This window comes from Lonchura striata, chromosome W (genome assembly GCF_050655825.1).
Source record: "Lonchura striata isolate lonStrDom1 chromosome W, ASM5065582v1, whole genome shotgun sequence".
Lineage (NCBI taxonomy): Eukaryota > Metazoa > Chordata > Aves > Passeriformes > Estrildidae > Lonchura > Lonchura striata.
In genome coordinates, this window is record NC_140743.1 from 42,197,626 (window position 1) to 42,222,784 (window position 25,159).

Here is a 25,159-nt window from a genome sequence, read left to right on the forward strand (position 1 = left end):
AAGGGGGAGAGGAGCCTAGTTCTAGGGCCCTTACCCAGGAAGCGAGAGCCCCACAGGAGAAGGTACAGTACATGATGTCAGCTAGACAGGCCCACCGATACCAACCAGGCCTGCCCTTCAAATTCATCATTCTCGGTAAATTGCCACACCTCCATGAGGTGATCTTCCAATGGGACGTCACCCAAGTAGAAAAGAAGGACCAGTACCGGAGGGATCCACTCTTAATCATAGAGTGGGTCTTTGCCGTGCTCCTGCCCCAGATCCCTGATCTCAGCCCCGGCTAGCTCTCATCCTGGGGCGAGAGGGGCGATTGAGGCACCCTCCGCTGGTCCCAGCTGGGCTTTGGAGAGTGCCTTTGTGGGTTCCGGGTAGCGCTGGCACGCCTTGTGGTGGTAAATGAAGAGCGGATCCTGCTGGGGGCTAAGTCCAAGTTTATTGTAGCCCAACGGGGCCAAATATCCTAGAACGGTGCCTGCCAACAGGAACAAGCACAAGGTGCTTGCAGCGGCTTATAAACTGTAAGGGAGGGGAAGACCGGTAACCAATGGGGATAGAGGTAGGGAGTGGCCCCGGGATGGGGTGATACAACGTGGTCCAATGGGGGAAGGATATGAGAGGGGCCCCAGGCCCTCGCCCAATCGCCCGGTGCCCAAGGTGGAAGCTTCTGGATGGATGGGAAGGGACACCGAGTGACAGACAAGGCACCAGGGAGGGGTAAAGGGAAGGACTGTGCCTCTTCCAGGGTGATGGATAGATACTGGAAAGGCGGGAATGGAGGACAAGGCGGGAAAACTTGGGATAAACCAAGTTGTACATGGGGGTACAAAGGAATAAACCAATATATAATACAGGGATAATAAAACATACAAATAACACAACTCCACATCTCCTTTTTTGTTTAAAAAGAAAGAGAGGGGAAGAGGTTAAAATAGGTATTTAAACAGGGGCTTCACAGTCTCTGGGCTCATTTTGAAACCAGATGTTTCCTTCTTCTGGAAATTCTTCTTCTTGGAACCCTTCCTTGTTCAAGGGTTCCAGTTCATCACTACGCTAAAGCCTATAATAAACACAATGAGTCCCAGCAGCAGCAAAAGTCCTGTTTTTCTAGAAAACAACTGAAATATAAATTAATATTCGAGGTAGGGGAGGTCCAACTCAAAGGGGAACAGAGAATCCCAGGAGCCAGAGAGGGAAGAGGGGGGATCAGGTGAGGGGGACCTTCTCCGCCGTCTGAAGGCGGCGTGCCCAACCTGAGGACTTTCTGGTTCTCTTTTCTGGATCTTAGGGACGTATGGTCTGACGAATTTGGAAGGGACCCATATCAGGCCTGAGGGCATGGATACGCAAGCGTACCCCCATCCCCAGGTGACCAAGTCATAGGGTCCCTCCTGCCACCAGGTCTCAGGGTCTTTAATGAGAACTGGCGGCTTCTCCCTGATCTTGCTCTGGTCATACGAATCAAAGTGCCTCGTGATGTGGGGGTTAAGGCACTCGAAGGAACAGTTTAAAAAAATTAGTGTAAAAAGGGCCCGTGCCAACTGAACCTGGGGGGACTCATTCTTGGATGACGCTTGTTGTTGTTTGAGCATTCTTTTAATGCTCTGATGAGTCCTCTCCACCACGGCTTGACCTGATGGGGAATAGGCGATGCCAGTTTTATGTTCTATTCCCCATTGCTGCAGGAAGCCTGCGAATTCCTTGGACTTGTACCCGGGGGCGTTGTCTGTTTTGATCAATTTTGGGACGCCTAGCATGGAGAAGGCTTGTATTAGGTGTTTCTCCACGTCCTTAGCCTTCTCCCCCGTGTGGGCAGAGGCGAAAACTGCTCCGGAGAAGGTGTCCACGGAGACATGGAGGTACTTCATCCTCCCGAAGGAGGGGATGTGAGTAACGTCCATCTGCCACACCTCACAAGACTTTAGACCCCTAGGGTTAGCCCCTGCGCTCACCGATGGTAGTGGGAGCGACTTACAGGACGGGCATGTGGCCACAATGGCCCGGGCCTGGTCACGGGTGAGGTGGAATTGCCTCACCAGGCCGGGTGCATTCTGATGGTAGAGCTGGTGGCTGATCTTAGCTTGCTGGAACTTGTCCGGGAGCGGCGCCAGCTGTGCGGGGGCGGCAGCGAGGGAATCGGCACGCCAATTGCCCTCGGCCAAGAACCCCGGCAGGTCGGTGTGTGACCTGATGTGCATCACGTAGAATGGTTGCTCCCGGTGGGAGACTAGCCTTATCAGCTTTGAGAGCAACCTGTTGAGGGCATCGTTGGAGACACCTTGCAGGATTGCATTTTGTGCTCTAGGCACTACACCCGCTACATAGGCCGAATCGGTGACTAAATTGAAAGGTTCAGAGAACCGCTCAAAAGCTCTAACGACTGTGGCCAACTCAGCTACTTGAGGGGATCCTTCCACTTCAACAACATCCGCCTCCCACCGCTGAGTTTGAGGATCTTTCCAAGTCACTGCTGACTTGTGGGACCCTCCAGACGCGTCCGTAAAAACTGTTAGAGCCTTTAAGGGTTTTTTGCTCTGAATCTGTTTCGTTGCCAAAGTGAATTGGATTTCCGAATTGAAAATTTTGTGGGCCAGTCTCAAAACGGAAATTTTTCCGGTGTAGCTGTCCAGTGCAAACTGCAATGATTCGTTTTCTTGCAGCAGGTGTTCCAACATTGCCTTTGTGAATTGGCCCGATTTCAATTTCAAAGGAATGTGGATGTACTCAAAGTCACACCCCGCTAGCTCCCGAATCCGCGTTCTCGCTTTGCGGATTAGCTCTGCCACCAGCTCTTGTGGCAGTGTCATTCTTTTGGATCGTGAATGACTCAGGAATACCCACTCTATGATGGAGAGTGGGTCCCTTTTGTCCTGATCCTTGCCCTTTCCTAGGGGGTCTGCCCATTGAAAGATGACTCCGTGGAGGTGTGGCAGTCTGCCCAGTATGATAAATCTGAAGGGCAGGCCCAGATCGTACCTGTAGGCCTGCCTGGCAGACATTGCCTCCTGAACCTTCTGCAAAGCAGCTTTGGCCTCTGGAGTGAGTTCCCTGGGAGAACTAGGCTCTTCCCCCTCTTTCAATAAATTGAAAAGAGGGGCTAGGTCTTCGTTGTTAATACCTAACCAGGGTCTCACCCAATTTAAAGACCCACACAGCTGCTGCACGTCGGCTAGAGTCCTAATTGAATTTTTTATGGCAAATTTCTGCGGAACAATGGTCCGCTTGTTTATTTCCAAACCCAGGTACTTCCAAGGTGGCATCCTTTGAATCTTATCTTCTCGCAACTCGAACCCTACAGCAACCAACGCACTGGTTGTCAGTTCAAGCGCGTGTGTAAGTAAATCGTTGTTGGGGGCACAAATAAGAATATCATCCATATAATGCTGGATGATCACGCCCTCGGTGGCTGCACGCACAGGGGACAGCAATGAAGAGACGTACCACTGGCAAATGGTTGGGCTGTTGTTCATGCCTTGGGGGAGACATTTCCAGTGGTATCTCTCCATTGGGGCTTCTCGGTTGATGGAAGGAACCGAGAAGGCGAACCGTGGCGCGTCATCAGGGTGTAGGGGAATTTGAAAGAAACAATTCTTGATGTCAATTATGGCTAATTCCCAATTTTCGGGTAACATTGTGGGGGACGGCATCCCTGGCTGGAGAGGACCCATGTCTTCTATTACACTGTTGATGGCACGGAGGTCGTGGAGGAGGCGCCACTCGTCTTTGCCAGGTTTTTTCAAGACAAAGACGGGGGAATTCCAGGGAGATGTTGTTTCCTGGATATTCCCTTTGGCGAGTTGCTCCTTCATGAGCTCTCGGAGCGCTTTTAATTTTTGTTTATTGAGCGGCCACTGCTCTACCCACACTGGTGTGTCTGTGAGCCAATTAAGTTTCCGGGTAGGACGCTCCTCAGTGACCGTTGCCCAAAAGACCTGGGGGGTCGGGATGTTAATTGTGACCCCCCACTGGGCCATCAGGTCTCTCCCCCACAAGGGTTCCGTGTAATCTAATACGAACGGGCGTAAATAGGCCAATTGCCCGTTCGGCCCCTAAAATTTTACGATGTTTTTTGATTGTTTAGCCAATTGAGAACCCCCTACGCCTTGAATTTTCCCCGCCACGTTTTGCAATTCCCATCGTGACGGCCAATCCCGTGAAGGAATGACTGTCACGTCTGCCCCTGTGTCCAAGAGTCCGTTGAGGTGTTTGTGCTCCCCATCCTTCCACATGTAACAGGAAAGTTTTGGTCATTCCTTCCCGATGGCCTGAGCCTGGCACACCTGATAACTCTTCTTTGCTGATTTCTTCCATAGATCCTCAGGGTGTGCCGGAGTCCCAGGTACTGGAATAGCTTGGGCGATGACTTGGCCCTTGGGAAGGAAGACCGGAGGATGGGAGCAGTGCAGCCACACCACTAATTGCTCGGTGTTCTTGGATGTCAGGGATGGTGCAATGGTGACTTTGAGAGGCGTGAACTTTGTGTCCCCAAGAACGATGTACTTACTGTGGAGGTTCCTCCAGGTTCCTGGGTTCTCGGTGTCGACAGCGATGGAATGCCAGTCGCTGTCCCTTAGATGTAGAGCCTCGGTCAGGGCCAACCTATATGGGGAGAAATCAGATACGATGTTAAGTATCGGCTTGGGCTGGTTCGGGTCTCGACCCAGCCAAGCGGTGGATATGAAATCCACGTCCTCCCTCATATAGGCTGGTTCGTCAGCCATAGTCTGATGTGTCCAGTCCGGTGAAATGTCCTCAGGTGGGCATTGCAGGTGTTTGTCCCTCCCCTCCTCTGGTGTTATATAGCCCACCATACTTATGTCCTCGCGCAGGGAGGGACTGCGCTGATGACTCAGTTTTTTTGTTTTCCCCCAGGGTTGGGGGCACTCCTCCCCTGATGTCGCTGCCTAAACTTAAAAAACTCGTCCCTCAGCGGGCATTGGGAAGCCCAATGTCCCTTCTGCCTATCCAAATTGCAAGCCTGATGTTGCGGGTTACTCCTCGGGGGTGCTCCTGTGGGGCGGCGGTCCGTAGAAGGGGTGGTTGGTGGCGTCACGGCTGCAGCAAAGCCACTCTCTTTGTTGGTGGTTTAGGAGTCCTTGGAATGTTCCTAGCAGGAACCGTCACCTTCCTCGCACAGACTTGCATCATGCTTTGAAGGGTAGGCTCAGGGTCCAGGGGCAGACTGAGGATTGCCTGCCTACAAGCGTTGTTTGCATTCTGCCTTGCTACCATATCAAGCATCCCCTCTCTCAGTTTCTCATCCGGGACCTGAGCCTCCATCGCGTGGTGCAAGCGATCCACGAATGCGACAAAAGGTTCTAAGGGTTCCTGCTTTAGGGACAAGAAGTTAATAGCCGTACCGCTGGGTCTTAACTTAAAAAACGCCTTCTCTGCCGCCCTGGTGCCGACCTGCAGCGCCTCTCGAGGTATTTTTTCTGCCTGCTTGGTCCCCATTTTCCAATCCCCCTCCCCGCACAAGTGGTCTACGGATATTATTGCCCCATCTTCATCCCTAGAGCTATCTGCATTGGCCCAGAGGTCAGGTAACACCTCCCTGATCTCCCGCTTCCATTCGGATTCCCAGATTAAAAATTCTCCGTGGGTGATAAGGCAGGAGAAGAGAGTCCGAATGTCCGCGGGGACATATTCTTTGGAGGAGAGGGTTGCCTTCAATAAGCCTCTAAAATATTCGCTTTCCCTACCAAATTCTTCCTGGGCCTTGCAGAGCTCCTTGATGGTCTGCTGGGGGATGGGGGACCACTGTGCAAGGGGCCTACCCCCCCGCCGCAGGGTATAGGTGACAGGCACGGCCGAGAAGGTAGGTAGGGATTGGGGTGGATCGGGGTTCCCATGCTCCCCCCCCCCGGAACCGAAAGCGTGGGAACCGGAAGTGGGGTCGTGGGAACCAGGGGACGAGGCGTGGTCTGGAGCAGGGGGAGTGGTATGTTGGGGACTCCCCTCCCCGGGGGTGGAGCTGAGGGGTGGGATGTTGAATAATTCAAGGAAGGAGGAGTCTGCAGGGGGTGGAGGAGGGAGATGGGCGGAGAAGTCGTGGGACCGGAAAGGGTTGGTCTGCCGGAAGGGGTTTTGGGAGGGGGGAGGATAGGGATCATGGGAAGAAGAAGCACAAGTGGCGGGAAAAGCCATGTGGCGTCCGCCATCTTGTGTTCTGGGGAAGGGGGAAGAAGGGAAGCCATTTTGTGGGGTTTGGGGATGGTGGATGGGGGATGAGGGATCTTCGGGGGTCTGGAACAATTTAAAACGAACAGAGTTTCCACGGGACGGGGCTGTACAGCGCGGGGAAGAAGGGGAACAGGTAGAAGCAGAGACAGTGCCTGCACCGTCCTGCGGGGAGTCAAGGATATTCTCAGAGGGGCCAGAATCTGCCTGCGGGCAAGGCCGGGATGCCCGTCTGAAAATACCCGACTTCGGGAGAGAGGGAGAGGGAAGCGGAGTAGGGTTATTCCAACTAACAGCCGAACTGGGGATCGGTTTGTTTGCGGCTGGCTGTGGCAGACTTTCGTAATGATTTTTAATAATATCCCGAATTTGGAGAGCCAAATGGGTGAATTTGGAGAGAGAGAGATCCGACTGCCGCAGGATCTCTCTCCCTACCTGGTCCCAAAAGGGCACTTGGTATAATTTAGCTGCCGAAATGTCCGGGAAGGTTTGCGACAGCCACCGGACAAACCGTTTAACTTGTGATTTTTTAACCTTTATACCCCCCGCTAAAAGGATACCCACAACCTGTGAATAGACGCTCTTCTGCGGCACTGACAGCCTTGCACCCATGCTGTCTGATGTTAAAAGGTGCCGCAAAGTTTACGATTGGGGAAACGAAAACGAAAAACAGAAGACCGCCCCACCCGCTCTTTCCCAAGTCCTTATAGCTTCCCGCCCGGGAAGGGAAGCACCGGAAGCTCGCCAGGGAGCAGCAAAAACAGGGATCTTTTCCCCGAACCCCAGGGAGAAAGAAACCCACCAAAAAGGGACAAACCCCCAACCAAAAAGGACAGGGAAAGCGCCAGGGACCCCTATACCAACCAGGGGGTCCGGGAGGGTAGGGAAGAAACGAAAAGCCCAATCGTAAAACCTCACCACGAGAGGACCGACTCCGGAGGTGCCTTCCAGAGCTGCCGGTCCTGTCCCCGGGAGCGCCACCCACCAAAACGTGGGTCTGCTCCCTCCGGGGTAGCTGACAGCCAGGAGGACGAGTCTTCGGGTCCGAACGACCCTAAAAATCCTCAGACGAGGGGCCCAACGCCACGGAAAGGGCCTCTCGTTGGGCGCCAGCTGCCGCGCTCCCGCCCCAGATCCCTGATCTCAGCCCCGGCTAGCTCTCGTCCTGGGGCGAGAGGGGCGATTGAGGCACCCTCCGCTGGTCCCAGCTGGGCTTTGGAGAGTGCCTTTGTGGGTTCCGGGCAGCACTGGCAAGCCTCGCGGTGGTAAATGAAGAGCGGATCCTGTTGGGGGCTAAGTCCAAGTTTATTGTAGCCCAACGGGGCCAAATATTCCAGAACGGTGCCTGCCAACAGGAACAAGCACAAGGTGCTTGCAGCAGCTTATAAACTGTAAGGGAGGGGAAGACCGGTAACCAATGGGGATAGAGGTAGAGAGTGGCCCCGGGATGGGGTGATACAACATGGTCCAATGGGGGAAGGATATGAGAGGGGCCCCAGGCTCTTGCCCAATCACCCGGTGCCCAAGGTGGAAGCTTCTGGATGGATGGGAAGGGACACCGAGTGACAGACGAGGCACCAGGGAGGGGTAAAGGGAAGGACTGTGCCTCTTCCAGGGTGATGGATAGATACTGGAAAGGAGGGAAGGGAGGACAAGGCGGGAAAACTGGGGATAAACCAAGTTGTACATGGGGGTACAAAGGAATAAACCAATACATAATACAGGGATAATAAAACATACAAATAACGCAACTCCACAAAGGAGAAAAAATTATCCAGATTTTACTGAAGGCTGGTTTTGCCATTAAACGAAGCAAGGTTAAGGGACCAGCTCAAGATATTCAGTTTCTAGGAGTCAAGTGGCAAGATGGACGTCGTCAGATCCCGACAGAAATAATCTACAAGATCACCGCTATGTCTCCACCTACCAACAAGAAGGAGACACAAGCTTTCCTAGGTGCCATAGGCTTTTGGAGGATGCACATTCCCGAGTACAGCCAGATTGTGAGCCCTCTCTACCTGGTCACCCGAAAAAAGAATGATTTCCACTGGGGCCCTGAGCAGCAACAAGCCTTCACTCAGATCAAGCAGGAGATCGCTCATGCTGTAGCCCTTGGCCCAGTTAGGACAGGACCAGAGGTCAAGAAGGTACTCTACTCTGCAGCCGGGAACCATGGTTTGTCCTGGAGCCTTTGGCAGAAGGTGCCTGGGGAGACTCGGGGTCGACCACTGGGATTTTGGAGCCGGAGCTACAAAGGCTCTGAAGCAAACTACGCTCCCACAGAGAAGGAAATCTTGGCTGCCTATGAAGGAGTTCAACCTGCTTTGGAAGTAATTGGCACTGAAACACAGCTGCTTCTGGCACCCCGACTACCAGTGCTGGGGTGGATGTTTAAAGGAAAGGTTCCTTCTACACATCATGCCACTGATGCCACATGGAGTAAATGGATTGCCCTCATCACTCAGCGTGCCCTTATTGGAAAACTGAATCGCCCTGGGATTCTGGAAATTATAACAAACTGGCCTGATGGGGAGACTTTTGGATTGTCTTCTGAAGAGGAGGAGCAAGTGGCACGTGCTGAGGAGGCCCCACCATATAATGAGCTACCAGAAACTGAAAGACAATATGCCCTTTTTACAGATGGTTCCTGCCAAATCATAGGCACTAGCCGGAAATGGAAAGCTGCAGTGTGGAGCCCCACACGACAAGTGGCACAAGCTACTGAGGGACAAGGTGGATCAAGTCAGCTTGCAGAGCTTAAAGCCATCCAGCTGGCTTTGGATATTGCTGAGCGAGAGAAGTGGTCGAGGCTCTATCTCTACACCGACTCATGGATGGTAGCTAATGCTCTATGGGGATGGTTAAGTCGCTGGAAAAAGGCTAACTGGCAGCGCAGAGGGAAACCCATCTGGGCCGCCGAGATCTGGCAGGACATTGCCTCCCGAGTAGAGAAGCTGACAGTGAAGATTCGACACGTGGATGCACACATACCCAAGAGTCAGGCTACTGAGGAGCATCACAACAACGAACAGGTAGACCGAGCTGCCAAAGTGAAAATATCACAAGTAGACCTAGATTGGCAGCATAAGGGAGAACTATTCCTAGCTCGTTGGGCCCATGACGCTTCTGGTCATCAGGGGAGAGATGCAACATACCGATGGGCACGAGACCGAGGGGTGGACCTTACTATGGACAACATCTCACAGGTCATGCACGACTGCGAGACCTGCGCTGCAATCAAACAGGCCAAACGGATGAAGCCTCTGTGGTATGGTGGGCAATGGTTGAAATACAGGTATGGGGAAGCTTGGCAAATTGACTACATCACGCTTCCCCAAACCCGACAAGGCAAGCACTATGTACTGACCATGGTGGAAGCAACCACAGGATGGTTGGAAACCTACCCTGTGCCTCATGCCACTGCCTGGAACACCATCTTAGGCCTAGAAAAACAGGTCTTGTGGAGACACGGCACCCCTGAGAGAATTGAGTCAGACAATGGAACACATTTCAAGAATGGCCTCATCAACACCTGGGCCAGAGAACATAGGATTGAGTGGATATATCATATCCCATATCATGCTCCAGCTGCCGGGAAAGTTGAATGATGCAATGGACTGCTTAAGACCACCCTAAAGGCACTCGGTGGGGGAACTTTCAGGAATTGGGAACTGAACTTGGCAAAAGCTACCTGGATAGTCAACACCCGAGGGTCCATCAATCGAGCTGGTCCTGCCCAATCTGAACCCTTGCACACAGTGGATGGAGATAAAGTCCCTGTGGTACATATGAAAGGTATTTTAGGAAAGACTTTTTGGATTAATCCCACCCCAGGCAAAGACAAACCCATCCGTGGGATTGTTTTTGCTCAAGGACCTGGTTACACTTGGTGGGTAATGCAGAAGGATGGGTAAACCCGTTGTGTACCACAGGGAAACTTAGTCTTAAGTGAGAACTATGTGTAAGGTTTCATCATGACGAAGATGGAAATAGGAAAAGGGGTGGATAATGTCCAAGATTAAAAAAAAAAAAAACGTTTTCCAATTACCATCTGAGTAGGAGTTGCCTTGGGGCAGTTTTCCTTATCTGCTGTTAATGGCCCCATCAATGCCTGGCCTCATGACTCAGAGATAACACTGTCCAGGAGGAGGAGGTGATTAAGGACACACCTTGTGACTCATAATAACCCATTGTGAGATGCTCTGCCCAAGGGGAGGAGCTAGGCATTCCCACCTGGATAAAAGTGGAGATTTCTAGACAGAGGGGAGCCTTTTCACAGGTTCTCCGAGAAGACACAGCAACTACATCTGCCATCCCAAGAGGACTGCAGCTACTCCAATTCGGACTGCTACCAGCACACTGGCCAGGTTGTATTCTGACTTTGTCAGTAGCCTTTCCCTTTGTATTATTGCATGTATTTTTGTCCTTTTCCCAATAAATTGTATTTCTGACTTGGAGTCTCTCACTGGTTTTACTTTCAAACCAGAACAGCATGAGAAAAGTATATGGAGATCAGCAGGAGTTAAGACATTTCCTGAAAGAGTGGCCCTCAACAGTCCCTTGAAATATTCGCTGTCCCTGCCAAATACCTTTTGAGCTCTGCAGATCTCTTTGTTGGTCTGGTAGACAAGTGGGGACCATTGGGGAAGGCGCGCCCCCTCCTGCCTAGGGATATAGGTGACTAGAGTGGGGATAGAATCAGGGCTCCAGTTCCCAGCCCCCCCCCCCCCCCCCCACGTGCCTGAAGCCTGAGCGTAGGAACCAGAAGAGGGGTCGTGGGAACCATGGTAATAGATTACATCAGAGGGGGTGTGGCTAGGACATGGGGAGGAGAGACATGACTGACACATCTCAAAGTGGGCAGAACTGGGGGATGTGGTTTGGTGGGAGATGGGAGGAGCTGGATGGGAAGGTGGGTCGCTGGAAAGGGAGGAGTTTAGGGAGGAGTCACGAGACCGGAAGGGGTTGGTTGATGGGTAGAAAGGGTTTAGGGAGAGAGAAGAGATATCATGGGAGGAAGGAGGACAAGTGGTGGGAACAGCCACATGGCGTCCACCATCTTGTGCACTCCGAGGGACTTGGAGAGAGGAGTCGGATTCAGGGAGATTACAACTGACAAGGGGTTTTCAGGACAGGGCTGCACAATGCGGAGACGAACTCAGGGTTCTCATAAAACAGGAAAGCTGGACAGGACAGAACACACGTCAAACCAATATGATTAATGCAACGTTCTCCGTTTATTAGAGAGAAGATGGCAGTTTATATACACTTCTATATAGTTTACAGTTTACAAAGGCACTCTCCTTGGCAAGCGAACATTGTTTGTCTTTGTCTTAAGGTGGCCTAAACCTTACACTATAAACCTATACTACTTCACACCCAGACAGCCCAGTGCTTCCTATCACACCTTAATACAATTTCTAACTGTGCCACAAGCTCTTAATTTCTAACTGCATCAGAGGCTGGAAGGCCTCACAAGGCCCAAATCTGAGGCCTTGACTAGAGTAGCTCAAATCTCATTCCAAACATAAATCATGCCCTCTCTCTCTCAGAAATGCTGCAACATGGACAAGTAGGGAGACAGGAAAGATCCCGAGTAGTCTGGCCCGGACTACTCAGGCGAGGGTCTTGGGGGTTCTGTGGGGAGCCAGGGAGCCAAAGGTAGCCCTGCAGCTTTTGCTGGGCTGCTCTTTTTAGAATCCCTGGGTTGGGACAAACGGGGGAGGGAAGAGGGCTAGGACAAGGGGAACTGGGTTTGAGTTTGCTCTTGGGTGGCTGTTCCTGCATTTTAGAAGAGGATTTTAACGCATTTCTAATTTTCATAGCCAGGAAAGTGAATTTAGAAAGGGAGGAATCCCCTAATTGCAACAACTCATTACCTACTAGATCCCAAAACTCTAAATTACGAATTTGGTCAGCCAGAACATTAGGAAAATGTAGAGACAACCACTGAACAAACTCTTTAAGTTCTCTTTTATGAAATGGAATTCCACCACTAGATAGGACACCTGCAATTTGGAAATAGACTCCCTTTTGCGAGACAGTCAGCCGGGCACCCATCTTGACTGAGGTCTAGAGTCTGTTTCTTAAAACACACTACCCAGGCAAAAGCAAAAGAGAAACCTCTGCTGCTGGCCGCCTGCTAAAAGGTGCTGCGCAGCAAAGTAACAGCAACAATAGTAGCAAAATCCTTCAGAGAGGGTGAAAAGTTGGCTCTTTTCCCAGAAACAAGCAGGGAAAGAGATTGCAAAAGAAGAGCAGGCAAAGAAAGCTCCCCCCCACTGGGAGAGAGGACAAAGGAGGGAGAGAAAAAGATGCTCACCACTCTGAGGCTTGCAGCAGGAAAAGTAGTGTCCTCCTCATGGAACTGACAACTGGGGTGCCCTGGTGGCTACCAGTTCCTTCCCCAGGAGCGCTACCCACCAAAACGTGGTCTGCTACTACTGGGGTAGCTTGCCAGACATGAGATGGAGTCCAAATGCTGCTGCAGAATAAATCCAACAGGACGCCCGGCTGTGTCCTCTGTGGGGTCTGGCGATGTCCTCAGGCCCCATTTTGGGCACCAAGCTGCTGCTCTGCCAATCTGAAGCCCTCTGGCTTCACCTGCCCAGCTGACCCATGGTCCGCTGCGGGGGACACTCCCCTGTATCTCGAGAGTCGGGGAGAAGCTAAGAGAGAGCTCTACGCTGTCTGCCTTGTACGGAGGAGAGGCGGCGTCTAAGGAGGTAATAAGGGAGTTGACTCAAGGCTGGGGAAACAGTTTCAGGTTTAATCCAGGCTCCAGGGAGCTCCGAATTATAAACTAGCCAACAGCCAAAAGCACCCTCAAGGCTTTCACAACATCTTAAATACCAGGGTGATAACAAGGGGAAGGGAACGCCCATTGACCAATGGGGGAATTTGGGGGAGTGGAAGGCGAAAGGATAGACAGATAAAAAACAAATGGGGGCAACTTAAGGGAGGGACCACGGGCCCTCATCCAATCCCTCGAGTCCCACGGTAGAAGATCCTGGAAGAATGGGATGGGGAGTCAAGTGATGGACAAGGTACCAGGGAGGGGAGAGGGGAGTGACTAAGCATTTTCAGGGAGATTAACATTGAGGGAATGGCAGGAAAACTTCGGGTGGAACCACTGGGAGAAAATGGGGGGTGAAGGGGCAAACCATTACAGAACTGTTACAGAAATATAAAAACACAATACAACAAGGAAAGAAGGGAAATTTCCATTAGTATTATACTGTATACTTTATTTGATTCATCCCGATACTTGGATGAATACTGCCAGCCAGATGATTTAGAAGAAAATTATCTTCTCAGTGAGCCTCCCAATTATGACTCGTCTAAAAAACGGATTACCACCTCTAACATCAAGAAGAAATGAAGGTTAATTGTAGCTGGTGATTCCCTTTCGAGGGGGACGGAGGGCCTCGTATGTCGACCAGACCCTTCCCACAGGGAAGTCTGCTGTCTCAGTGGGGCCCAAGTACGAAATATCACTGAGACACTTCCTAAGCTAATTAATTCCTCTGACTATTGCCCACTGCTCATACTCCAAGCTGGCAGTAATGAGATCGAAAAGAGGAGTGTCAAGGTGATTAAAAGGGACTTTAGGGCACTGGGTCAAGTGGTTGATAGGGCAGGAGCACAGGTAGTGTTCTGCTCAGTCCCTTTGGTGGCAGAAAAAAATAATGAAAGGAATAGAACTCACATCATTAACAAGTGGCTCAAGGGTTGGTGTCATCAGCAAAATTTCACATACTTTGATCATGAGTCAATCTTTACAGCACCTGCTCTACCGGAATCAGATGGGATACATTTCTCTGTTAAGGGCAGGAGGTTTTTAGCTCATGAAGTGGCAGACCTTGTTGAGAGGGCTATAAACTAGGTCTGAAGGGGGAAGGGGATGCATCTAGGCTCTCTGGAAGCAGGCCCAAAGATGGTAAGACTGTGTTAGGGGAGAAATCAGTAGCCCAGCTGAGGTGCATGTATATCAATGCACGCAGCATGGGCAACAAACAAGAACTGGAGGCCATGGTGCAACAGCAGAACTATGATGTAGTCACCATCACAGAAACATGGTGGGATGACTCACATAGTTGGAGCACTGCCCTTGATGGCTACAAGCTCTTCAGAAGAGACAGAAAAGGGAGAAGAGGTAGAGGGGTGGCCCTTTATATTAGGGGGGTTTTGGATGTCATAGGTATTGAAACTAATGATGATGAATTTGAGTCCCTATGGGTAAGAATTAAGGGGAAGGCAAACAAAGCCGACATCCTACTGGGAGTCTGCTATTGTCCACCCAACCAGGATGAAGAGGTGGACAACTTAATTCTATAAGCAACTAAACAATGTTTCAGGATTATCAGCCCTTGTTCTTGTAGGTGACTTCAACCTACCAGACATCTGCTGGGAGCTTAATACAGCAGAAAAACAACAGTCTAGAAAGTTTTTAGACTGTGTGGAGCATAACATTTGTCACAACTGGTGGGCAAGCCCACCAGGGGAGGAACAATGTTAGACCTGTTGTTCACAAATAGAGATGGACTGGAGGGTGATGTGGAGGTTGGAGGCTGCTTGGGGCACAGTGATCATGAAATTATAGAATTCTCGATAATTGGTGAAACAAGGAGGAATATAAATAAGATCTCTACGTTGGACTTCCGGAGGGCGGACTTTGGCCTATTTAAGAGACTTATTCAGAGAGTCCCTTGGGAAACAGCCTTTGAAAACAAAGGAGTCCAGGAGAGATCTTGAGGGCACAAGAGCAGATTGTACCTGTGTGCTGAAAAATGAGTTGATGAGGTAAGCGTCCAGTCTGGATGAGCAATGAGGTTTTGAAGGAACTTAGAAATAAAAAAAAGATGTATCATCTTTTTAAGGAGGGAAAGATTTCTCAGGAAGTATTTAAGGGAGCTGCTATGGCATGTAGAAAACAAATTAGGGAGGCCAAAGCTCAGTTTGAACTTAACCTGGCAATTTCTGTTAAAAATAATAAAAAAGTTTTTACAAATATATTAATGGTAAAAGGAAGGGTATAACCAACCTCGGTTCCTTATTGGATGAGGCAGGCAACCTAGTAACTAAAGATGAGGAAAAGGCAGAAATACTTAATGCCTTCTTTGCCTCAGTCTTTAGTGGTAAGACAGCTTGTCCTCAAGACAACTGTCCCCAGGGGTTGGTAGCTGGTGCCAGGGAGCAGAATGGTCCTCTTGTTATCCAAGAAGAGGCAGTCAGAGAACTGCTGGGACACTTGGATATTTATAAATCTATGGGACCAGATGGGATCCACCCTAGGGTGATTAGGGAGCTGGCAGATGAGCTTGCAAAGCCGCTCTCCATCATTTATCAGGAGACGTGGTTCACTAGTGAGGTTCCAAACGATTGGAAACTGGCCAATGTGACACCCATTTACAAAAAAGGTAGGAAGGAGGATCCTGGTAATTACAGGCCAGTTAGCCTGACCTCAGTACAGGGTAAGATAATGGAACAGTTCATACTGAGTGCTAGCACACAGCACTTACAGGATGGCCAGGGTATCAGACCCAGTCAGCATGGGTTTATGAAGGGTAGGTCATGTCTGACCAACCTTCTCTCCTTCTATGACCCAGTGACTCATATGGTGGATGCAGGAAAGGCTGTGGATGTTGTCTATTTGGACTTCACAAGGCTTTTGATACTGTCTCCCACAGCATACTCCTGGAGAAGCTGGCAGCCCACGGCTTCGACAGGAGCACTCTTTGCTGGGTTCAGAACTGGCTGGATGGCCGGGCCCAGAGAGTGGTGGTGAACGGTGCTGCATCCAGCTGGTGGCCAGTCACCAGTGGTGTCTCTCAGGGTCTGTACTGGGACCAGTTCTATTTAATATTTTTTTAGATGACATGGATGAGGGCATCCAGTCCTTCATTAGTAAATTTGAAGATGACACTAAGCTGGGAGCTTGTGTTGATCTACTGGAAGGAAGGAGGGCTCTGCAGAGAGACTTAGATCAGTTGGATGGATGGGCACAGTTCAACAGCATGAAGTTTAATAAGTCTAAGTGCCAAGTTCTACATTTTGGCCACAAAAATCCCCTACAACATTACAAACTGGGGACAGTGTGGCTGGACAGTGTTCAGGCAGAAAGGGACCTGCGGGTGCTTGTGGGACTCAGATTCAGTCAAAGAAAGAAACTGAGAGTTTCTAGCCAGGCAAAAAGCCTGGGAAAGAGCTGGAGAAGAATGTAAATAATTCTTTATCTCTCTTGTTTTTCACATTGTTTATAGTTAAGTTCTATCACTGTGCGTCAAGCACTTTGCACCAATGCTTTGGGTTGTTTTCACTTCAGAACCAATGGAGTTGGTCCCCACGAAGCTCCGTATAAAAGAGCAGTGTATTTTGAATAAACCGGAGTTTCACTCTCATGCAGCCTTCTGGTCAGTCTTCTCATTCCCGTCCTGCTTCGACAGTGACATCTGGTGACTGCCGATATGAAATTACACCTTACCCTGAGGAACAGGGTCTGTTGACCTGAAGTGGAATTGCAGCCTCGTTAGCAGACCCGAACCTGGCGTCTTGTGGAGGGTCTCCTCTGGCGCGGTTCCACGCCAACATCCTGGAGGCTGTGCTCGGACACCTTTGCCTTCTTAAGAAAGGTAACGCTGGAACTCCACGCCTTCCGGAGAAGGCTGGGTCCTATTTGGACCACGGACCGGCTCTTAAGAGCCCGGGACTGAGCGGGACGGGTTTTCCCTGGGATAGCAGACTGTCGGACTCTTGAAGTTGACATCTGCTAGGGAAAGGTTTCCTAAAAATGGGAAACCAGCCATCGGCAGTTGAGCAAGCAGTCTTGACTGCCTGGCGAGCCAGCATCCCTCTTATTGGAGCTTGGCTCTTTGAGGACGAACTGATCAGACTTTTGTGTTGGGCAAGGGACTGGGGATTTTCTGTGAATCCTAGATCCCCCTTTGATCATAAGGTCTGCCTCAACTTGGGAGGCTGTCTCACGGCGCAAATGCGCAAAGGAGACACCGCTGCGTCCGACCTGGCTGCAATCTGGGCGGGCATTGACATAGCCTTAGACACAGGCAGGGATTCTGACCAGAACATTCTGGGATCCCGGATGCGGACCGTACCACAGCTGCGCGGGCACACCCTGCCCAGAGCATGGTGCCGCTGACATTGCCCGCGCCTTCCGAGGCAGCCGGGGTGCCTTTGCCACAGCTATCAGCTTCAGCACACCCAGCGTTGCATGGACTGCACGGGGCGGCCCCAGACTGGCGGGAGCTGCTGCCGCCTGCGGCCCCGCAGCCCCCCGCTTTCCAAACTGTACCGGGCACAGCGGGGACATTTGCCTCCCCCCCCCGACTCCTTCGCTGATGGAGCCTGCGCAGACGCCACTGCAGCCACTGAGCCATCCCCAACGCCACCCGCAGAAATTCCGATTGTGCCGGCGGGACAGGCTTTGCCTCCCAGTCCACCCCTCTGCACGTCATGCGGACGGGTTGATTTGATTTCATTTACGGTGCCGGCATCTGCTGTTCAACAGCACATCTTGGGCGGGACACCCGTGTTCTTCTCCGCCCTGCGCACTGTGGGATTGACTCCCACGCGGGGGGTGGTGCCTGCCTTCTATGCCACGCCTGCCATGCTGCCGCTGCCAACAGCGGACTTCACTGTCACACCCACCGCTTCTCCAGCAGCAGCAGCAGCCTCGACTCTGCCCAACCCAGAACCAGCGGCGTCACTCCCAGAAGAAACCACCGCAGCCATGGCGCTGCCTGCTGCGTTCCATCTGCAAGAGCCGCGGCCGCAGCCGCGGCCGCCGCCGACCTCAGGGTCGGCGGAAGATCCATGGCCGCTGCCTCCACCGCCCTCGCTGGGAGGCACGACCACGCCGCCCGCCCCGCTCATCACGGGGGAGGGGCGGTCACAGGGCGCAGCGGCTCCCACCACCACGCCGCCTGAAACTGACTCATCAGCAGCGTCTCCGCCCTGCGATCCGGCGGCCTAGAGGCCGGTGCTGGACAATGAATCCAGCCCTTCGTCCCCTCCAGACGGTACTGAACTCTGCCCCTCCGAGGGAGAGCCGGCAGGAGGGGGCACCGGCTTGGTACCCAGTGTGAAAAACTGAATTGACTTGTTTGTTCATCAAAGGTATGAAATTAGGTTAAAAGGGTTGGGGGGGGGGGGGGAGTCAGGGCATGGAATTTGCAGGCTTGCGCAAAGCTGGTAACCGCAAACAAAGATTGTGAAAGATCTTGCAGGACTGGCTGGAACTGATAACCGCAGCGGAAGGAGACCCATCACCCCCACTTGTCAAACCAACTGCTGCTGGAACTGATAACCGCAGCGGAAGGAGACCCATCACCCCCACTTGTCAAACCAACTGCTGCTGGAACTGATAACCACAGTGGAAGGAAACCCATCACCCCCACTTGTGCTGGATAAAAAGGGACTGAAGAGAAGGAAAGGTTGTCAGCTTTTGGCGGAGCCAGACTCCCCAGCTGCACCCAGCGCTGTTTGCTTGCTATCGCTTGCTGTAATTAATAAAATTATTAATTGATCTTAAAAGGCTGAATCAAATTATTTGCTTCAATTTATAACAAATTTAGTGTCGTGACTCGGATTGGAACACCCGAAGAGGAGGTCTCCTGAGGAGGCGCCCCACTGCCTTTGCTTTAACAGTGGCCTTACAAGGACACTCCTCCCCGGACTCCGACCCGATGAACCTAAAATCTGATAGCAAGCAAAGAACTGCCAGCGACGCCCTTAATCCTTGTGCACGAAGCCCCGGGCGAAGATACCGGATGGTGTAAGTATTTTCCGAAGGACCTGGTGTCCGGAGGAGGCCTGTTCTGGGAGAACGGGACCGCCTGGTCGGGGGTCGGGGACCCTGGAGTGTGACGAGTGTGGTGTATGAGAGGGGAGCCAGCAGCTCGGACTCCCCAAGCAAGTGCGGACCTCATAGTAGTGCGGTTCCCATATCCGGCGACGGACTGGGCCACAAATTGAGGGAAGCAAGTGTGTGTGTGTTAGAAGGCACTCCAGAAGATGGGTCAGAGGAAAAGCAAGCCTGCTGAACCCATGGGTTGGGGAATCCCTGTAAAACTTCCCCATATTTCAGAGGATAGTCCATTAGGCTTAATGATTAAATATTGGAATACCTTTCCTTCTAGGAAGAGAAAAGATAAAGTAAAAATGGCTCATTACTGCATGGAAGTTTGTGGGGGGGAAACAAATAAGAGGAGAATAATACAGGGAATAAGGAAGGCTGTCCCTCGTGGACAGAATGTACAAAAGGCATTCAAGGAACAACAAAAGATGGATGAAGATCCAACTGAGTGGTTGAAGAGGCTGAGAAAAGCTTTTCAGTTATATTCAGGAGTGGACCCTAACACTCCTGAAGGAGAGACACTGTTGAAAGTTCATTTTGTGGTAAACTCGTGGGTGGATATTCAAAAGAAGTTAGAAAAGTTAGAAGGGTGGCAAGCAAGGGAGCTGGATGAGTTACTGCAGGAGGCTCAGAAGGTTTATGTTAGGAGGGAGGATGAGAACTACAAGAAGCAGTCTAAGATTATGTTAGCAGCTGTAAGGGAAGGACAGAGGCAATCTCCCCAAAGAAGGGGTGGTGGTCACCCAGGAGGTTTGAGGGGAGCTGGTTGACAGGTGCATGAAGGAACACAAGGTGGAGGAAATAAGATTGTTTACTTTTACTGTAGGAAAAAGGGATATATGAAGCGGGAATGCCGTCAAAGGATGGCTGATGAAGAGCAGTTTAAGGAAGATTAGGGGTGTCAGGGGCTCTATCTGCTGGGGACAAGAGAAAGAACAGAGCCCCTGGTAAAATTAAAAAATAGGTCCCCAGCAGCAAGAATATGAGTTCCTTGTGGACTCAGGGGCGGAAAGATCGACCATCCAGACCCTTCCCCAAGGGTGTAAGATTTCATCTGAAATAATACAGGTAATCGGGGCCAAAGGGGAACCCTTTGGAGTACCTGTAATCAAGGATGTTCTCTTAGAAAGTAACACCAAATTAGGAATTGGGTCGTTTTTATTAGTACCAGAAGCAGATTATAATTTACTGGAAAAGGATTTAATAATTGAATTAGAAATAGGGATAGAGATTAATAAGGGAGAACTGACAGTAAAATTGTGTCCTCTCCGGGCTGAGGATGAGAGAAAGATTAATCCAGAGGTTTGGTACACCCCTGATAGTGTAGGAAAATTAAGTATTGAACCCTTTGAAATAACTATTAGGAACCCAGAGATACCTGTCAGAATTAGGCAATATCCTATATCTAAGGAGGGGAGGCAAGAACTGAAACCAGAAATAAAAAGGCTTTAAAAAAAAAAAAAAAAAAAAAAGACTTTTAGAATGATGTATGTCCCCTTTTAATACCCCCATTTTACAATTGATCGAAAATTTTAGTAGAAAAGTTAAATTTTTATATGAAAAATTAATTAATTATGGGTTATTGAAATGGAGCACCAATGATGAAGATCAATTAGAGGCATTAAAAACTGAACTAGTCAATGCTCCAGTCCTTAGCATTCCAGATTTGAAGAGATCATTTTACTTATTTATTAATGTAAATGAGGGAGTAGCATATAGTGTATTAGCTCAGGATTGAGCTGGGAAAAAAAAAAAAAACAACAAAAAAAACCAAACCAAAAAACCCCCAAAAAACCCCCAAAAACAAAACAAAACAAAACAAACAACAACAACAACAACAAAAAAAAACCAAAAAAACCAAAAAAACAAGCTTACAGGCGATAGTGGCTGCTGCTCTCCTGGTAGAGGAAGCTGGGAAGATAACCTTTAGAAGTGAGCTAAAAATCTTATCTCCCTATAACATTCATGGAGTTTTGCAACAGAAGGCTGACAAATGGATAACGGATGCCAGATTCCTAAAGGATGAAGGCATCCTAGTCTCCTCTCCTAAGTTAAGAAACAATGAGCCTGAAAAACCCAGCCCAGGTTTTTTTTATATATAAAGAACCAATTACAGAACTAACACATGATTACCTCAAACAGATAGAGGAACAAACAAAAATAAGGCCAGATCTTGAGGAAGAAAAACTAAAAGAAGGGGCTCAATTATATGTAGATAAGTCCTCTCAAGTTCTGAAAAAAAAAAAAAAAAAAAAGGAGAAATTTCCGGGTATGCTATAATAGATGAGAAAACATTTAAGACAGTAGAATCTGGTCCCCTTAGCCCCAGCTGGTCAGCCCAAGCATGCAAATTATATGCGGTGCTTAAGGCTCTAAATTTATTGAAAGGAAAAAGTGGGACTAATTTTACTAATTCTAAATATGCCTATGAAGTAGTTCATACTTTTAGTAAAATCTGAAAAGAAAGAAGACCACAAGAACTGCGATACGGATGGCCGAAAAAGAGTGGACGCATGCCAGTCGAGTTAAAAGTCCAGCCACCACGGATGACCAGTAAAAAGTTGCCAGCCAGCCTAGGAATTTGAAGGTTACCATTAAGAAAAATCGATGAACTCTGTGTGCATCATTTAAGTCGATCGCAAAGGAGAACAAAAAGGGATATAATTACCTACTTATTAGTAATTATTTAGTAGTTTATAATAAGGTAGATTATAATTATTATCCTTTCGTATGTGTTAGTAATTATTTTAGTGATTATTTGATAATTTGTAATAAGGTAGATTGTTATTGTTGTCCTTTTAAGTGCTTTACATGTAAAATTTGTCAAGAACGGTGGCAGGTCCATTGCCAAGGGGGGAAGCCGCCAACTGGGGTCTGAACAGAAATTGTGTTAAAATCAAGAAAATTGAAAAATCAGTAGATTTGTTTGGAGTCTGAGGACTGGTAAAAAAATATACACCAAAGGAGTGCATCAGGAAACTTTTGTTTCCATGCTAACGAACCCGCTGCATTTGTTGCCCAAATTCTAAAAAGGTGTTGTCAGAGGGAACTAAAGGGGGTCCCGTGTGACCGACCCCCGGTCAAAGATAAAAATAGGGAACAGTACGAAGTTAGGCGGGAGCAGGGGAAAGGACGCCTAGGCAAGTACCGCTGCTGCTGAGAAGATAATTTACCTCGCGGCTCGAAGCACCCAAGTCGGCGAGTGAGGCAGAGGGGAAAAAGCCAGGTCCCCCCCCCAGATAGAATAATGCTGAAATGCTCCAACTATTGCAAACTGAGTACTTGGTTCCCCTGGATGACCCGTCTGATTGCCTCTGAAACACCAAAAAGGCAACAAACCCAAAAAGGGAAAACAGGATATTATGCAGTAAAAACAAGGTCATGACCCCACCCTTATTGGCAGATTATAAGTATTTTAATGCTTTGTATCATACATAAAGGGGAGGGTTCCCCGGCTCTGCACCAGCCCTTTAAGTGGACGCTAACCGGAATAGATGGCAGGGTAATTCGGAGTCAGATAACATCCGGACCTCCTAGTTTTACCCCACAGTTATGTGAACTAGCCCCTGTAGAGCCCTGTTTTAATACCGCAGGATTTTACATGTGTCCAGCATCGAACCCAGGGAAAGGGTATTGCAATTACCCTGGAGAATATTTCTGTGGGTACTGGGGGTGTGAAACAATAGCCTCAGACTGGCAAGCAGCAGGAGATAAATTTCTTAAAGTATCATGGGGACCCTATGGGTGTACACCTCCACAAAAGGATTCTAGTGGCGCCTTCTTGGGCAGGTGGAAAGGGAGTTGCCAATTTGTGCATTTAAACATAACTGAGCCCATAGACCCAGGATGGATGGTGGGAAGATCATGGGGCTTTTGATATTGGGAACCTGGAAAAGACAGAGGGAGCATATTTATCATAAAGAAAGGGCCTGTACCAGCAGACACACAGGCAGTGGACCCTAATCCTGTAATAGTTTGGGATTTAACAGCTAGGAACCTGATAACGGATAACCAAACTACAACTCCTACAACACCGCCAAGTGGGGATTCCCGGTTTAACACTCTCTGGAAGTTAGTTGAGGGAGTATATAAAGTCTTAAATGCTACTCAGCCAGAATTAACAGAACACTGTTGGCTCTGCTTTGATATTAGGCCTCCATTTTACGAAGGTGTAGGGATATCTGAAAAGGCGAGACGTCTTAATGGTAGCAATCCCCCGCAATGTAATTGGAAAGATTCCTGGGGTAAAGGAATGACTTTGGCTTCAATAACAGGAAGGGGACAATGTATTGGCAGAGTACCCACACACCTGGAATATTTATGTGAGACTGTTACTAAAGCTAAACGGGAAGATACTCCAGCTAAATGGCTAGTTCCCACTAAAAACACCAAGTGGATCTGCTCAAAAGGAGGATTTACCCCCTGTATTTCCTTAGAAATATTTAACAAAACCTCTGACTATTGTATACAGGTAGCTGTGATTCCCAAAATTATCTATCACCCCAACGAATATATGTATAATGTACAAAACATCCCAGAACACCACATACAAAAATGAGAGCCTTTCACCGCACTTACAGTGGCAGTTTTAATGCTTGCAGGGGGAGCGGGTGTCGGTACAGGAGTAGCCTCCCTAGTAAAACAAACAAAGGAGTTTAATTCCCTGAGGATTGCTGTAAACGAGAATTTGGAACGTATAGGACAATCAATATCAACATTGGAAAAGTCAGTAAAGTCCTTATCGGAAGTAGTTCTGCAGAATAGAAGAGGACTAGATCTGCTATTCTTACAACAGGGAGGACTGTGTGCGGCTCTCCGGGAAGAATGTTGTGTGTATGCAGATCACACTGGGGTGGTACGAGACACCATGACAAAACTAAAAGCAGGACTTAAGAAAAGGAAAAGGGAAAGAGAGGCCCAGCAGAGCTGGTATGAGACCTGGTTTAATCACTCCCCTTAGTTAACTACCTTGCTATCTACAATTGCGGGTCCTTTAATATTATTAGTGTTAGGATTAACATTTGGCCCATGTATATTCAACAAAGTAATTGAAATAATAAAAAGAAGATTGGAAGCAGCACACCTGATACTAATCAAAGCCAAATATTAAACTCTCCCTGGAGATTCTAATGTAGAAGAGACTTTGATTCTAGCCCACCAAGAAATAAAACGATTTGATGAACAAAATGATAAAAGATAAAATGGGGGATTATGTGAAAAACTGCATTGACTTGTTTCATTGACTTGTTTGTTCATCAAAAGTATGAAATTAGGATAAAAGGGTGGGGGGGGGGGTCGGGGCATGGAATTTGCAGGCTTGGGCAAGGCTGGTAACCACAAACAAAGATTGTGAAAAATCTTGCAGGACTTGCTGGAACTGATAATCGCAGCGGAAGGAGACCCATCACCCCCACTTGTGAAACCAATTGTTGTGAGCCTGGTACAACGATACGAAGAAAAAAAAAAAGGTATAAAAAGGGACTGAAGAGAAGGAAGGTTGTCAGCTCTCTTGGCGGAGCCAGACTCCCCAGCTGCACCCAGCGCTGTTTGCTTGCTATCGCTTGCTGCAATTAATAAAATTATTAATTGATCTTAAAAGGCTGAATCAAATTATTCGCCTCAATTTATAACACTGGGCATCGCCGCTGCTGCTTTGCCTCTGTTGGGAACCACCGACCCACCCACCATTAACTTCGTGCACGTTTACTGCGCTCTAGTCCGGTACCCCCAAGAACTGCCCCCTCCCTTGGCAGTTCCGGCAGTACACTCTGCCCATGCTCCGCCTTTGGAGGATGGAGTCTCAGTGGTATGCCCTCCCCTCACCCCCCCTTCCTGTCCGGAGCTCCGTTCCCCTGGTAACTGCAGCCCCAGCTCAAAGAAACTCTTTCTATCTGGAGGATGCCCCTTATAGTAACACAAGAAGTTCAGTTTGAAGGCAACATTCTCTGGATTCTTCCGCAAAACATGGTAGAAAGGCTATAGAAAAAGACTGGGATAAAGAAATTGGTCTATTTCCACAAAGAGAGGTCCGGATAGGAGGGGATGGACCTGGGTTTGTGAATGCTCCTTTGACTTCTTCTGGGGTCAGGAATTTTAAAAAAGGAAATCTAA

At 49.3% G+C, this 25,159-nt stretch overlaps 2 long non-coding RNA genes across 3 annotated transcripts in view; both read left to right on the forward strand.

Moving 5' to 3' along the window:
* The window catches only part of LOC146763208 (uncharacterized), a 662,135-nt gene that overhangs the window by 401,606 nt on the left and 235,370 nt on the right, over positions 1 to 25,159 (forward strand). The gene's annotated exons all lie outside the window — the stretch shown is intronic.
* Positions 17,809 to 24,642, forward strand: LOC146763220 (uncharacterized). Of its 2 annotated transcripts, none has more exons than XR_014952600.1 (3): positions 17,809 to 18,309; positions 18,411 to 18,967; positions 24,414 to 24,642. It is a non-coding gene; the product is annotated as an uncharacterized LOC146763220 (long non-coding RNA). The 2 variants fall into 2 exon arrangements; XR_014952599.1 differs by having other exon boundaries at positions 17,830 to 18,626; positions 18,768 to 18,967; positions 24,414 to 24,636.